We start from the raw sequence: 13,147 nt of genomic DNA, 5'->3' as shown, positions 1-13,147 counted from the left end.
GATTTTTCTCAAATATTAGAAAATGAAGGCAGTTGACATTCGCTGTGGAACATTTATTTTTATTTTTGATAAAAAGTACTCAAAGTCAAATATGCCACTGACAAGCTTAAAGGTATGCTTAACATTATTCATCTGCTTTCTAAAGTCTGTACCCTTGTGAATGCTGAACGCTTTCTATATGGTGGAACGCGGATGACTGAAGCAGAACATTAGAAAGTGTTTACGGTAACTTTGTATTATTTCTGGTAAACGTTCTCCTGGTAGCGTTTGAAAATTTTGTACTAGAATATTATTTACTACAGTATAGTGTAATTTGTACTGAAATTTATTATCCTACATTATAGTGTATTTCTTACTAGAATATACTATACTATATACTATATATACTATAGTATAGTATATTCTATACTATACTATAGTATAGTGTATTTTGTACTAGAATATATTATACTATACTAGAGTATAGTATAGTACATTGTACTATACTGGAGCATAGTATAGTGTATATAATGTGCTATATTATATTATACTATACTAGTACTATACTATACTATACTCACACCCATTTTTCGCTTTTTTTTTGCTCATACGGCAGGTACTTTTGCATAGATTTACGTGATTTAGGTGAATATAGGTGGCACGAGAGTGTGAGTGAGTGAGTGGGATTATAAAAGGAAAGGAGGGTTAGCACACGAAAGCTTTCGTAAATTTCTTTCTTATTAACCTATTATGCTATTGCACATTAATTTATCGGACGTATAAAAAGAGAAGGAAGAAAATAGAAGAAATTAAAATTGTAATCTTCATGTTTTGTTCTGAGTGCATTAAAAAAAGTCGAATTAAATACTTTTTTTAAACTACCCTTTTTTCATTATCATTAACGGAAGAGTTCAAATATCTTTATATATACAATGCATTAATTTTGTCGAAACGTTCAGAAATCCTATGACGTATAAATAATAACAACATAAAAACATTTGCAGTTCAAAACTTTACGATTTCCATGTCTTAACTCGCTGCGGCTTCACTTGAAGACCGTTAGTAAATTTCTTGCTAATTTTTTCAATCTATCTTTCTTCTTAATTTGCTATATTATATTCATATTATAACTTCTGAATCGTATCTATGCTTGAATTTTTCACATTATTTTTAATGGTTTGTATGTTTAAATAAAAAGATAATCAAATAAAAATAAAGTACATGACGGTTTAATAAAGTAATAGTTAAGCGAACAATATCTGAATACAAAATAAAATCGTGCGATGATTTTTAAAGCAGCTTGCTGGTTATAGACATTTCATACGTGTGATTTGAGAATTTACGCACGTGTAGCATATAGAGCGGAATGCGAGAGGAAGACAAAAGAAAAAGACATTGTAGTATATACCGAAGTGAAGATAGCCAGATATTTTGAGTTATATCTTTACTAAAAATGAATATTTTATAATTAATTCAGTGTATATATATAGAGGATTTTAGCGGTGATGAATCCTGGTCATAGTAACAAAGTTAGGCTTTTCTAAAAGCTTTCGGCGTCTTTCAAAACATATAAAGAAACTGAAATTGTGTTAATTCTCTACATTTTTTTGTAACTTACTTTGTATATTGTAATTTTTCTTTTCTTTTTCTTTTTTTTACGTCTGCCTGATGGCAACAAGTAACAACAAATTTTGTTTTTTGCTTACGTTTGGATTTAATGTATTTTGTTTAGTTTTTTTTTTTATAATCATATTGTTATTTCTGCAATATCGGCAAACTATTAATTATCTTAATAAAGGTGCGAGCCAAGTGTTTTACCGAAAACACATAAGTGGATTGTCCACGGCGGGCTAACTTCACGCCAGTTTTATGTATAATTTAAACGATCACCAAAGCTTAAAGGTACTTAAACGACTTGAAAAGAAGTTTTTCGTTTAAATTGCTGCTAATTGTTCATCCATATTTCTACCTGGAGATATTTAGTTGAAATATGCTACACTGACTAATTTTCGTCCAAGAACGAACGCCATTGAGAAGGGTTCAGACAACTTTTTCAACGGCTTTCCATATAATGACCCAAATGTCGTTATATGAATACTTGTAGATTGCTGTAGGGTTTTTAACATGTTTTTATAAAGCATTGTGAAATCAATCTGGCCAAACGATTGGTTGGCCTTCTACCGCCAATAACTGATGCGACTGACGTGTCATTGGGGTGAAACGTCCAAAATCGAGATAGGAAAAAGTAATCTTTCACCGCGATAATATCGGGCGATACATATCTTTAATGACACGACAAATATTTACAATTCGCTTAGAAGTTTTGATGCCTTCTCTGCATAGCCCGAATTTCGCCACTATTGACTGTTATTTACTTCACTCTCTGGAGATTGATTTTAACGGTCTTAAACATATTACGATTACAAAAATATAAGCAAGCAATTAGTTAAGCAGTAACACGATTCCAAAGTGATAATCATAAAAATGTAAATCCAAACATTTTTGTACCCAGTCATAAGAAATTTATTGGATTGGTAAAGATTATGAAGCGCAGATGTAGGCATCTCGATTACATCGGACGAAATATTTGTATCCTACATTAGTGCGCAAAGCAACGATTTGCAGATGAACTGATATTATTTATGACTATTGCCTCCGGCTGTGTCTAAAATAAAAATATTTGTGTAAAACTTTTGCCTTTTACTTTCGTGAATCTCAGCAGGCAGAGGGCTCGCTCTTCTCACCCTCTATTTATCTCTCTCTGCCTCACTCGCTCCATCTCTCAAAACAATCAGACACGTAAATCGACAGGTACAAACAGCAAAAATGTAAAAATTACTTGTTACCCCTATTGTTGCCCTGTAAGGCTGAAATCGAAATGTAATAAGACATTTCCATTTTTGTCGCGCCTTATCCAAATTAATGTTTTTTTTCTTTTTTTTATTAAATGTCATGGATGCATTTTCAGTAATTAATTTTTTTTTAAATTCATCTAAAAGCGTGCATTTTTACAATTTTAATTAATTGAAAAGTTCAGGAGAGATCTCTTTGAAGACGATGAGAAAGTTTAGGAGTTGATGTCAAAAAGAAAGTATTCGATTTACAGCTAAAAACTTTGTTGATTTGTAAATTAGAAGAAAAGATTAATAAACTGCAAAAATTCCGAAAAATACCGAACGGCTCTGTATGTTAAGTAAAAAAATGACTGTTTCTTACAGTTAAAGAAAACAAGGCGTGGCTTAAGCACATATCACCTTGAATATTCCATGAGTTACATATATTCGTGAGATATATAAAGCCGTAAACCCCAGAGTAAATAATATCTGCCTCTTTGCCGCACTGCTATGTGTTAGTGAAAATCTAAACTTTGTCTGCAAGAAGAGAAAATGGCTTTAAGTTCAAAAGATTGCGATGAAAATTTCGTTTAGAGGGCTGCCGATATAAAACAAATACTAGTTTTGAATAAGCGCGTATGATGTAAATAGAACGGTTTAATCCCGGTACATTGTATGAAAGAATGAGAGAAAATGTAAATAAAAAAAGTAATAAAATAACAAATATCTGATTTGGCTCGTGGGAATTGTATAAACTATTAATAGCTTGGATATACCAGCTGCTACTTAGGCTGTTCATTGTTAATATCCTAAAAAAAGGCTTTAGAAATATTATAAAAAGGTAAACTAGTTATTTATATTAAAATAGCAAGATCAATTAACCACAGTCGAGCGTCTTGTTCAAATCTCGATTGTCATCTTGAAGCTAATTAAACAATATTCTCAGATCTCGTTATTTATATATATATTTTAACGTCGGTTCAAGTACTAGGTGAATTGATCAATATATTTATCAAAACTTAATCCGAATGTATGTATGAATGTTGTTATGCAACCCTTCGGATTCGTTTTTAAAGGAATGTGCTATACTTTATTATTATTTATGACTTTCGGGTATTTTATGTCAATTATTATGTTTTCTTAGCTATATGCTCACATATGCATATTATTTGTTACAACTACCATTGAAGAATGGGGGATGTACTCATTATGTTATAATGTTTGCAACACCCACAAGGAAGTTTCAGACACTCTACGAACTGTAGATATTCTTGATCAGGATGAAATTCGGATTTAATTAGGCGATGTCTCTCCGTGTGTATGATGTGTAGTGTTGACACTCTCCCAGTCGCAAAAATGAGGATATCGATTTCAATTTTCACTGCAAGTTTTTGCACGCACAAGCACATTTGAGAGCACAAGCCCGCGATAAAGCGTAAACTGAAAGCAGGTCCCTTTTTTTAAACAAAAATATATGGGTTTTTACTCATTACTCACTAAAAGATGGAACGTGGTAATTTCCCACATTTACTATACAAAAAAGGCTACTATTTATGCGGAAAAATGGGAAAATTTGGATTACATTTTCTTTTTTTCACTTTTTTGAGGTTTCATGCTGCTTAGGTAAACTAGACAGAATGTTTCAAACTATTTCGTATATTCCTCATATTATCTGTCTAAAAATGCGTTAATTCTAAAACAAATATGCTGGACAGCTGACCTGGTGCATTCATTTTTTCTCAATAATATCAGCGATATGGGTATCATATAAAAGAACTTGGAGAATAAAAGGCGAACAGGTAAGTGTGTTAATACTTAATTAGTTGTGGTGAAAGATAAATTTTATCCAATTCACTTTTTGAAGGCAACCAATAGCAGCAGGGGTCGCCAAAGATTTTAAAGGCGGCGTGTATTTGAAATTCGGCCACAGAACGAATATAACTTACCTATCTGTTATAGTGTATTGTTCCAAATAGTATACCTTACGTCAAAATATAAGGGCACAGAGAATTTACGCTTCCTAAGCATGTTTCCGTTACTTTAGTGCCTTTGATTACAAAAAGCGGTAAGTGATAAGAACTAGGCAACGGTTTAATTGTATCAAATATGTGCATTTCCTAACGATATTTTACATTATGCACATTTGAATATAATCAAGAATCACAATAAGAAATGTGTATATTTTTTTTAATTACCGTAAACTCACTGCTTGATACATGGACTCGATAACCGACATCTACAAAGCCGAAGGAAAAAAGTACGGTTCTCGTCATCGAACAACTTTTAATGAGCAGTAAGTTGATAGTACTCTATACCCTATGATTGTTTTCTCGGCACCAATAGCAAGCACATAGTTGATAAAATTAATATATACATTAATATTTGAAAAAACAATGTTGGGAAATGTAATGAAAGAAAACAATTATTCTCAATGCTTTTATCTGTTCAAATAAATGAATATGGAGCTATGAAGGAAAAATTTTTAGGAATAACAAGAAGTGAAAATGTAGGATTGCCAGAAACTATTTAACATTCTGGAAATGTGAATTGAAGACTGTGTACAGACAGACAAGTTTAATTCAGAATTTATAACTGTCAGGTTAGCTAGTAAGCAAAAAGGATTAGGCAAGTTATATAAACAATGATGTATTTAAATAAATTTATTAAACTTTGTTGTAGGTGTTTGTTTATAACATTTTTTCCCAATTTATTTGTTTTTCTTAAATTTTATATCTCATTTGTGTATTTATTTATTTTTCTTAACTTTCTTTCCATTGTTTTGTTATACGTACACCGATAATATCACAAATATTTAGTTGTAATAGCAAGGAACGCAAAGCCTAACTCGATATAAACGCAATCGAATACCATCAACCCAAAAAGTGGTCGTACCGTGTAATAATGAGAACGAGATATAATGACAACCGCAAACCGAGCCCGAGAAATTGTATTCAAAGATTCAGTGAAAATTGCTGAACACAATAATTGCAGTAGCAGTATACCACAAAATTGTATGTTTTGAGAACACGACCATACGATTAAATCTTGTTAACACTGTATAGGAAAACGGTGACTGTTGATCAGTGCTACAGCATAATAAAATCGCTGAGTCAATGTCTGGACTGTTGGACTCAGCACTTTTATTATGGTATTAAATATCATTTTTGGATGAACTAGTTTTTAAGTTAGTATGTAACAGTGTTTTAGTTCTAATAAACTCATCAATTTAACGAGATATGTGTCATTAATTGACGCCTAACGAAAGGCAAAAAAGGAAAAGCTCAAAAGCTACTCTGAAAATCTACAGGTATCATTAGAACTATAATAGAAATTAATTTCTTAAAGAAACAAAAAATAAATTAACAGAATCAATAATTAAAAGTCAGTCTACGTCCACGGGTCTCTGGATGTAGTAATATCTTTGCCGGACTTTGAAAAAAAAAAAAAAAATTACATTTCGCGGAGACAGGCAGCCCACACTGCCTATACAGTCTTCGAAAATTATGACGGTGGTTCTAAACACTACCAGGCAGTGGCCATCATTAGAAATAAAACTAAGGGTCGTGCAGACGCGGTGAGGACTTCGTTCAACATAGTACTCAATTTTATAGCTATCATAGCTAGGTTAGATTTTACGTTGACAAACGTCCTTTTTGCTTAATTGTGCAAGAACTCACTATCTTGCGACATTGTGCACAATCGGTTATTCAATTTTATAAAAAGGTAGAGCGTAAGCTCTTACTATTAACAAGCGAAACCTTAATGACCCACGATCAAACCTAGGCATTTTCATATCCGGTCTTAAAAACCACTATGGGACGTACTTTTTTCTGTTCGTCCGTCCGACCTACCAAGCACCCTCGCTCTGACCCAGGAGGTAGAAGCTAACCATGAACGCTATACTTTTGGGACGATATTGGCTAACAGGAATGAAAATAAGTCGATAAAGAAAAATTGTCAACCTAATGACACAACACAAGGATTTCTATTACGTCAAGAGCTTTCAATCAAAGTGGCAGAATTGTACCGGAGATCATAGTAATGAATAAAAAATTCTTATTACGTCAAGAAGTTTTAACTAAATTGGCAGAATTCTGCACAGGTTCAAGGCGAACCTGTGGATGCAGATCCATCCTCTTCGCGGAAACCAATGTAGTGGTGGAAATTCGAACTAGTTTCAAAGGCAGAATTTTAAGAGGCAGACAATATCCGAAGCCCAAACTCCAAAAGATCAACAATACCTGTCAGGAAGCTTTATACGGATATGAGCAAGAAGATCGGTATTAGAGGATGAAGCTGTTCAACCTATCTATTATGTTAACATTTTAGAGGAAACTCTCTGTTACCGTTCAGAGGACGAAGAGTAGCAAGGAGAAGCATGAAATACCTAATTGATACAGGGGCTTCGAGGAATTATATAAAACTTTTACCAGAACTGAAGCATGGGGTCCATGTAAACACGCCTCCCGTAGTTCATTCTATCCATGGCCAGAATCCAGTAAAACGAAAATGTGTTGTAAGTTGATCGGTGAAAATACACCATTCGTAATTCTGAACTCTTTATCCATCTTCGATATAATTATCGGCTTGGAGATACTTAAAAAGTAGACGCTAAAATTGACTTAAAAAACGGGCAATTTTCTCATAACTCCGGATGAAAAAAAATCAATTTCTTCCAATGTGAAAACGTAGATTTCGTTAAAATCAATGAAAATGGTGTACCTTTTTCAGTGAGGATAGGATTTCAGAAAATGATAAAAAGTGAGATGAAAGTATATGCTGACCCTAATTAATTGTCTTGAAATACTAACATCGTCGCCACTATCTGCATGGATGACGAGGAACCTGTGTACTCAAAACTGTACCCATACCCAGTGGGCGTAACTGACTTTGTGAACGCCGAAATAAAAGAACCCTTGGCTAACGGTATTATTCGACATTCCAGATCGCGCATCAACAGCCCAGTCTGGGATATTGACAAAAAAGGTATCGACCAACTTGGCGATAAGAAGAAACGTCTGGTAATAGACTTTTGGAAGCTCAACCAAAAAATAATTGATGATAAATATCCCGTACCAAACGTAAACGTAATATTATTGAATTTAGGTAAAGCAAATTATTTTACCACATTAGATTTAAAATGTAGATTTCACCAGATAGAACTTACCGAAAGGGACAGGGAAAAACAGTGAACAACGGAAAATACGAGTTCTGTCGACTACCATTGAGTTGAAGAATGCCCCGAGTGTTTTCCAAAGGGCAATAGAAAACGTCCTCCGAGAACAAATCGGTAAGACTTGTTACGTCTACGTCGATGATGTTATAATCTTTTTAGAAACTAAAGAGAATCATGTTAGGTACATTGATTGTGTTCTTAGGGGCCTACTCGAAGCAAATATGAGGAAAGTAAAATCTTTTGAAAACTAAAGATTCATTGCATCAAGGGGAGGTATATAAACAGGTCCGTCTAAGATTAATGCAATTTAGAAATTACCTTGTACCTACTTCACTGTTTGCCATTAGGTCATTTCTGGGTCCGGCTGGCTATTATCGCTATTTCGTAAGAGAGTTCCATTTGCCGATATTCTAAAAGTGGAAAACGGCAAGATGCGTGCTACCTAATCCAAAAAAATTTCGATCAATTTCACAGAAGACTAACTACGAGCTTTCCACAAATTAAGGGACATTTTAACGCCAGAGGACGTTATGATACTGTACCAGACTCTAATAAACCGTGTGATCTTACTACCGACGCGCCGTCTCATGAGCTTGGTGGGTCTTTTATCATCAGACGGAAAGCGCATAACAATGATTTCAAGAGTATTGGCGGACAAAGAATTACGTATCGCAAGAAACGAGAAAGATCTTCTGGTCATCGTTTGGGCCTTGAAAACCCTCAGGCATTACCTCTACTGCGTAAAAAGTTTCAACATTTTTACAGATCACCAACCGCAGACATTCGCAGTTTCAGATCGTAACCCTAACCCGAAAAGAAAACGCTGTAAAGCTTCTATCGACGAACTGCAAAATGCAAAATGAATGCACAAATATTTTATAAACCGGGAAAGGAAAATCATACGACTGACGTATTGGCTCGCCAACACACTTGTGTGCTTGAGACTGAAAATCTTCCAACCTAGCAAAAGCATGCAGTGAGGCATCACTTACTTATACCGGCGCAGGGAAACGTTAAGCAAATTCTATTGGATTTCTACTTCCCAAAGATGGCAAAATTACCTACCGAAATAGTTGCAAAGTAAAATAGAAAAAAAGGTTTTCGTGAGAAATAACAGAAAATGGAGGCAAAAGTTAAGCCTATTACGTGAAGAAGCCGTAGTAGAAGCAGATATGGGACAACAGTGCTAACAAACGGGTGGACGGTCCATAAGGATATTTTGCAAAACAAAATAAAACAAATTTAATCCTTTTATAAGCTTGTCTGGTTTAGCCTTATTCCGTAATTCCTTACATTTTTAAAAAAATTGCTTAAAATTGCTTAAAAAATTTTTTTTATTACTTCTTTCTGATTCTTCTATAAATTTTTTGTGCATACCTACAGATAGGGCCGTAGATGAATTATGCAAGCTGTTCTTGAAAATCCTGAAGCAATAAAAATTGTAAACAAATAAACACACAACACTAGGGATAATATAGTAAGAAGAACAAAAGTCAAGAGGAAGATGAAATTTTTTGAATAAAGTAATTCAGGAATGTGTATATATGTGTATGTTTTCGTGCCAATGCTTGAAAATTGTCTAATTTTATTGTGCAAAAACGCACTTGTATATCCCGAATTTTTCGCTTTTTGAAATTAGAAAGTCATAGTAAGAGACTTGGCACTGTAACTGCGCTAGGGTTAGCGGAGAAGTTCTTACAGCTTTTGTTGTTTCACTCAGCTTTTGGTACTTAAGTTTATTCTTTCATCTGTAATTTATTTAACCCACTCTAAAAACCGATTTCTAACCAGGAGATATTGTAAGCATAAATACGCCTATTTTTATAGTAAATAATGAAAGCCTCTGCAATGAAAAATTGTTTAAAATGTCTCTAAATAGGTCTTCAATCACTTCTTTCAGTTAACTATATATTTCTCGTTGGAGGTACTATGAACGTACGTCATCTCTTACCACATGGCTTTCAAATTTCAATGGTAAATTCATAACAATATTTTTTAGACTTCGTCAGATTTAATAGTCGATTTTTGATAAATATTTTTCAAAGATATAGACTTTTACTATTAAACTTGGCTCCAGGCATATTATCGTCCAAACAGCATAAAAACCTTTAAAAAATTTGTTCCAATGAATTAAGTTCGATGAATCCAAGAAAAATAAACTAGAAATAAAAGTGCTACTTACAAACCTTACAACAAAAAAAAAACTAACAGAGATCGTTAATCACGGAAGAAATTCTTCATTTGAATCAAATCTGACAGTTGTGCTACACATATCTGATTTATCTACTGATGATAGCACTTTTGATCCAGTTCGTAATAAACCTGCACTCTTGTCATGTAGCGATGAATGGTTGAGAAATTGACTAAGACTGAACGCTAATTTTTATATGTTTTTTTCATCAACCGAGTAAAAAAAAAATTTGGTGTGGCATTATGTGAATATTATGTATGTTCCCAAAATTCATCCGAGACACAAATTTCAATAGCAAGCACAGGTTTATAACTAATAACTGTACATTTGCTATCGACTCCTTAAGGGTGCAGTATAGAGTTATGTATACAGTCGCATATGCGGTAAATAGTCTTCAAAGCTTAGCTGTTTTTTAAACAATGTTCAACTTCTTTCATTAAATTTCCCCAAGAAATGTCGTTGTGCATGGTCATTAGGTTCAGAGGTGAGTTCATGAGTCAAATAGAGCTTGCAACTATGAAGACACAAATCTTTCGTGAGAGTACACTGTAGAGGGTTTGCCGAAGTTTCCAATGTTGAACGCGGTACCGCATTAATGTCTCTAAAACAAGATCACTCTCTCTAGTGGATCCAATCTCTCCAAAATTTTTAATTGATCTCTTCACAATTTATGGCAAAGATGGTGTAAAATTCAAATCTTGCGCGAAATTTCGGGAAAATATAAACGTATAAATAAACTTTTTACGCGATAAATGTTTTTCTATGAACTATATAAAACAAGCAAGAATGTCATAGTCGGGCGACGCCGAGTATTACATACCCTACACCACTTCGCTTAGTATAATTATTCACAGGTTTTGGTAATAATACATCAAAAAGTTATTTCATACAAAGCTATAATTTTTATAGAAGCCCGCGTATTGGAAGGTTAGATATAGGATATAGGAATTTTCGTTTCATGATAGTGCCTATATGGGAGGGGTCCAAAAAAATAGATTTATTCCTTACTGTTAATTTTTTTTGCCGACACGCTCCTATGGATTATTAAGATAGGATAATCTTATATGGGTTGGCGGAGAAATAGACCTATGTGGTTTATATTAGGTCCACTTAATTTTTTTAATTAATTACTATCATGAGCAAATTGCCATCGCAAAAAAATTAGCAATTAGCCTCTTTTGGCATATAAGGGTTTAAGTTTCATGAGAACCCTGATATGTGGTGGTGTCCAAAAAATAAACCCAAGTAGTCCATATTCGTTAAGGTAAGTTTCTGCTATTATGACTCAATTTGCACTATGAGGTATTGGAAATTCGACCTTTTCGCCATATAAAGCTTGAGCAGGAACGGTTGCATCAGCGAGGGTTCACAAATTGCCCCAGTCGGGCCAAATGCAAAAATGCCGAAATACTGTCAATTTTGAGATGAGAAACTGTGAAGACGAAAATTTTTTTCCCTGTAGCGACTTTTCCAAACAAGGCGTTGCATATGGAGTGGTCGAAAAACGGTATCAATCCAAAACGTTTTCAGTAGCGCTCGCCTTGAGCCAAAACAGCGTAGCAAATTTCATCAAAATATTTCAAAAGTTGCGACCTATATGTTGAAAAAAACTAAACAAGACGGGCAGCCAAGCTTAGAAAAGATTATTTTCACTTGAATAAGAGCTTATTTTAAATATTTTAAATTTATAAAGCAAAAGTTTAGGCGCTTATACAAACACATTTAAATGCCTAAAATAATTTTTTTTTCAATCTGGTCTGGTCGTAAAGTACATTTGACTGCCTTTTTTTGTTAGAATACCATAATGACAAAAATGTATTTGGCATATTCAATCTAATTAAGAAGACAAGGTTGGGGGAAGAAGTATCTACAAACATATTGACAGTTGACTAGAAACTGAAGACACCTTAAAAAAAATTAAGAATTTTTTCTTATTTTCCTCTATAAGTTACGATTGCGAAAGTCTGTTAGCCAGATATTCGTCAAAACTATCTTCAGGTCAGAAAATAGTGTTAATCGGTTGAGTGATATACTTGTAGTTAACGGTCAATTATTTGAACTTCCATGCTCCTTGTTTTATATTTCTTAAATGGTTTTTTAAACCGATCACCGAAGGGTGAGGGCTATATTCATTTTGTCAAAACGTTTGCAACGTTCAGATGAGAGAATCAGAGAGTCCACAAAATATATGTATTCTTAATCAGCATCAAATTCTAAATCGATGTAAGCATGTCCGCTAATTCGTCTGTGTGTTATCTGTTACAAACATTCACCTGGCCGCAAAAATGAAGCCATCGATTTCAAACTTTTCAGAAACATTGAAAGTTTTTGCACACAGGATAGTGTTGAAAATAGACCAAAACTGTCGAAGGGCACGTCCACAGCGCCACGTACACTGAGAACATCTCTGTTTTTCAAGGGGAATGAAAAATTGTGTCTTTGATCACTACTGATAAACTATAACAAATAAATGTACAAAAACGTGAACGCATATTCTGTGGGCAATGCTGTAGCATCTGTGCGCAAAAATGAGAAAATTTGACCAGGCCTACTCAATGTTATAGTGTATCAAAATTTAATTATTTTTACAATACCTTTATAACACGCAAAAACAAGCTTCAAAAAACCCATCAAGTACACAAATTCTTAACCAGTTACAACCCTTGAATGCACCTAAAGTTCTCCGCCTGTTCGTCTGTCCAACTTTCTGTTTGCGTAACTTTGTAGTATTTGTGTGTAGTTCTCCCGTTAGCGAGAATGAAGATACCGTCCACAAATTTGTAAATAAATTTGGAATTCACATAAACTTTTTAAAGCATAGGGTATAAAAGATTCGGCCCCGACCGACTTTAATTATCTTTCTTCTTAATAGAATTATTGGTAGTAGTTTTGCTTAAAATCATCAAAACGAGGAAAATCTGTGTAGATCTAGCAGCAACAAAATTTGCAGGCGCTATCAAATGTAAG

The 13,147-nt window shown here is 33.9% G+C and overlaps 2 protein-coding genes across 6 annotated transcripts in view; one reads left to right on the top strand and one right to left on the bottom strand.

Moving 5' to 3' along the window:
* The window catches only part of LOC119640269 (beta-1,4-glucuronyltransferase 1), an 87,725-nt gene that overhangs the window by 13,752 nt on the left and 60,826 nt on the right, over positions 1-13,147 (bottom strand). The window contains exon 2 of one of the 5 annotated variants that reach the window (XM_038038175.1): positions 3,196-3,350. The exons of the other annotated variants lie outside the window; for them this stretch is intronic. The gene's annotated coding sequence lies outside the window, so the exon portion shown is untranslated. The remainder of the gene's footprint in view (positions 1-3,195; positions 3,351-13,147) is intronic. 5 annotated transcript variants of the gene reach the window in all.
* The window catches only part of LOC119640192 (WD repeat and FYVE domain-containing protein 2-like), a 42,151-nt gene that overhangs the window by 477 nt on the left and 28,527 nt on the right, over positions 1-13,147 (top strand). The window lies entirely within an intron of this gene.

Source organism: Glossina fuscipes, unplaced genomic scaffold (genome assembly GCF_014805625.2).
Source record: "Glossina fuscipes isolate IAEA_lab_2018 unplaced genomic scaffold, Yale_Gfus_2 116, whole genome shotgun sequence".
Classification (NCBI taxonomy): Eukaryota; Metazoa; Arthropoda; class Insecta; order Diptera; family Glossinidae; genus Glossina; species Glossina fuscipes.
The sequence above is the reverse complement of the archived record's forward strand: the minus strand, read 5'-3'. Positions and strand labels throughout refer to the sequence as shown.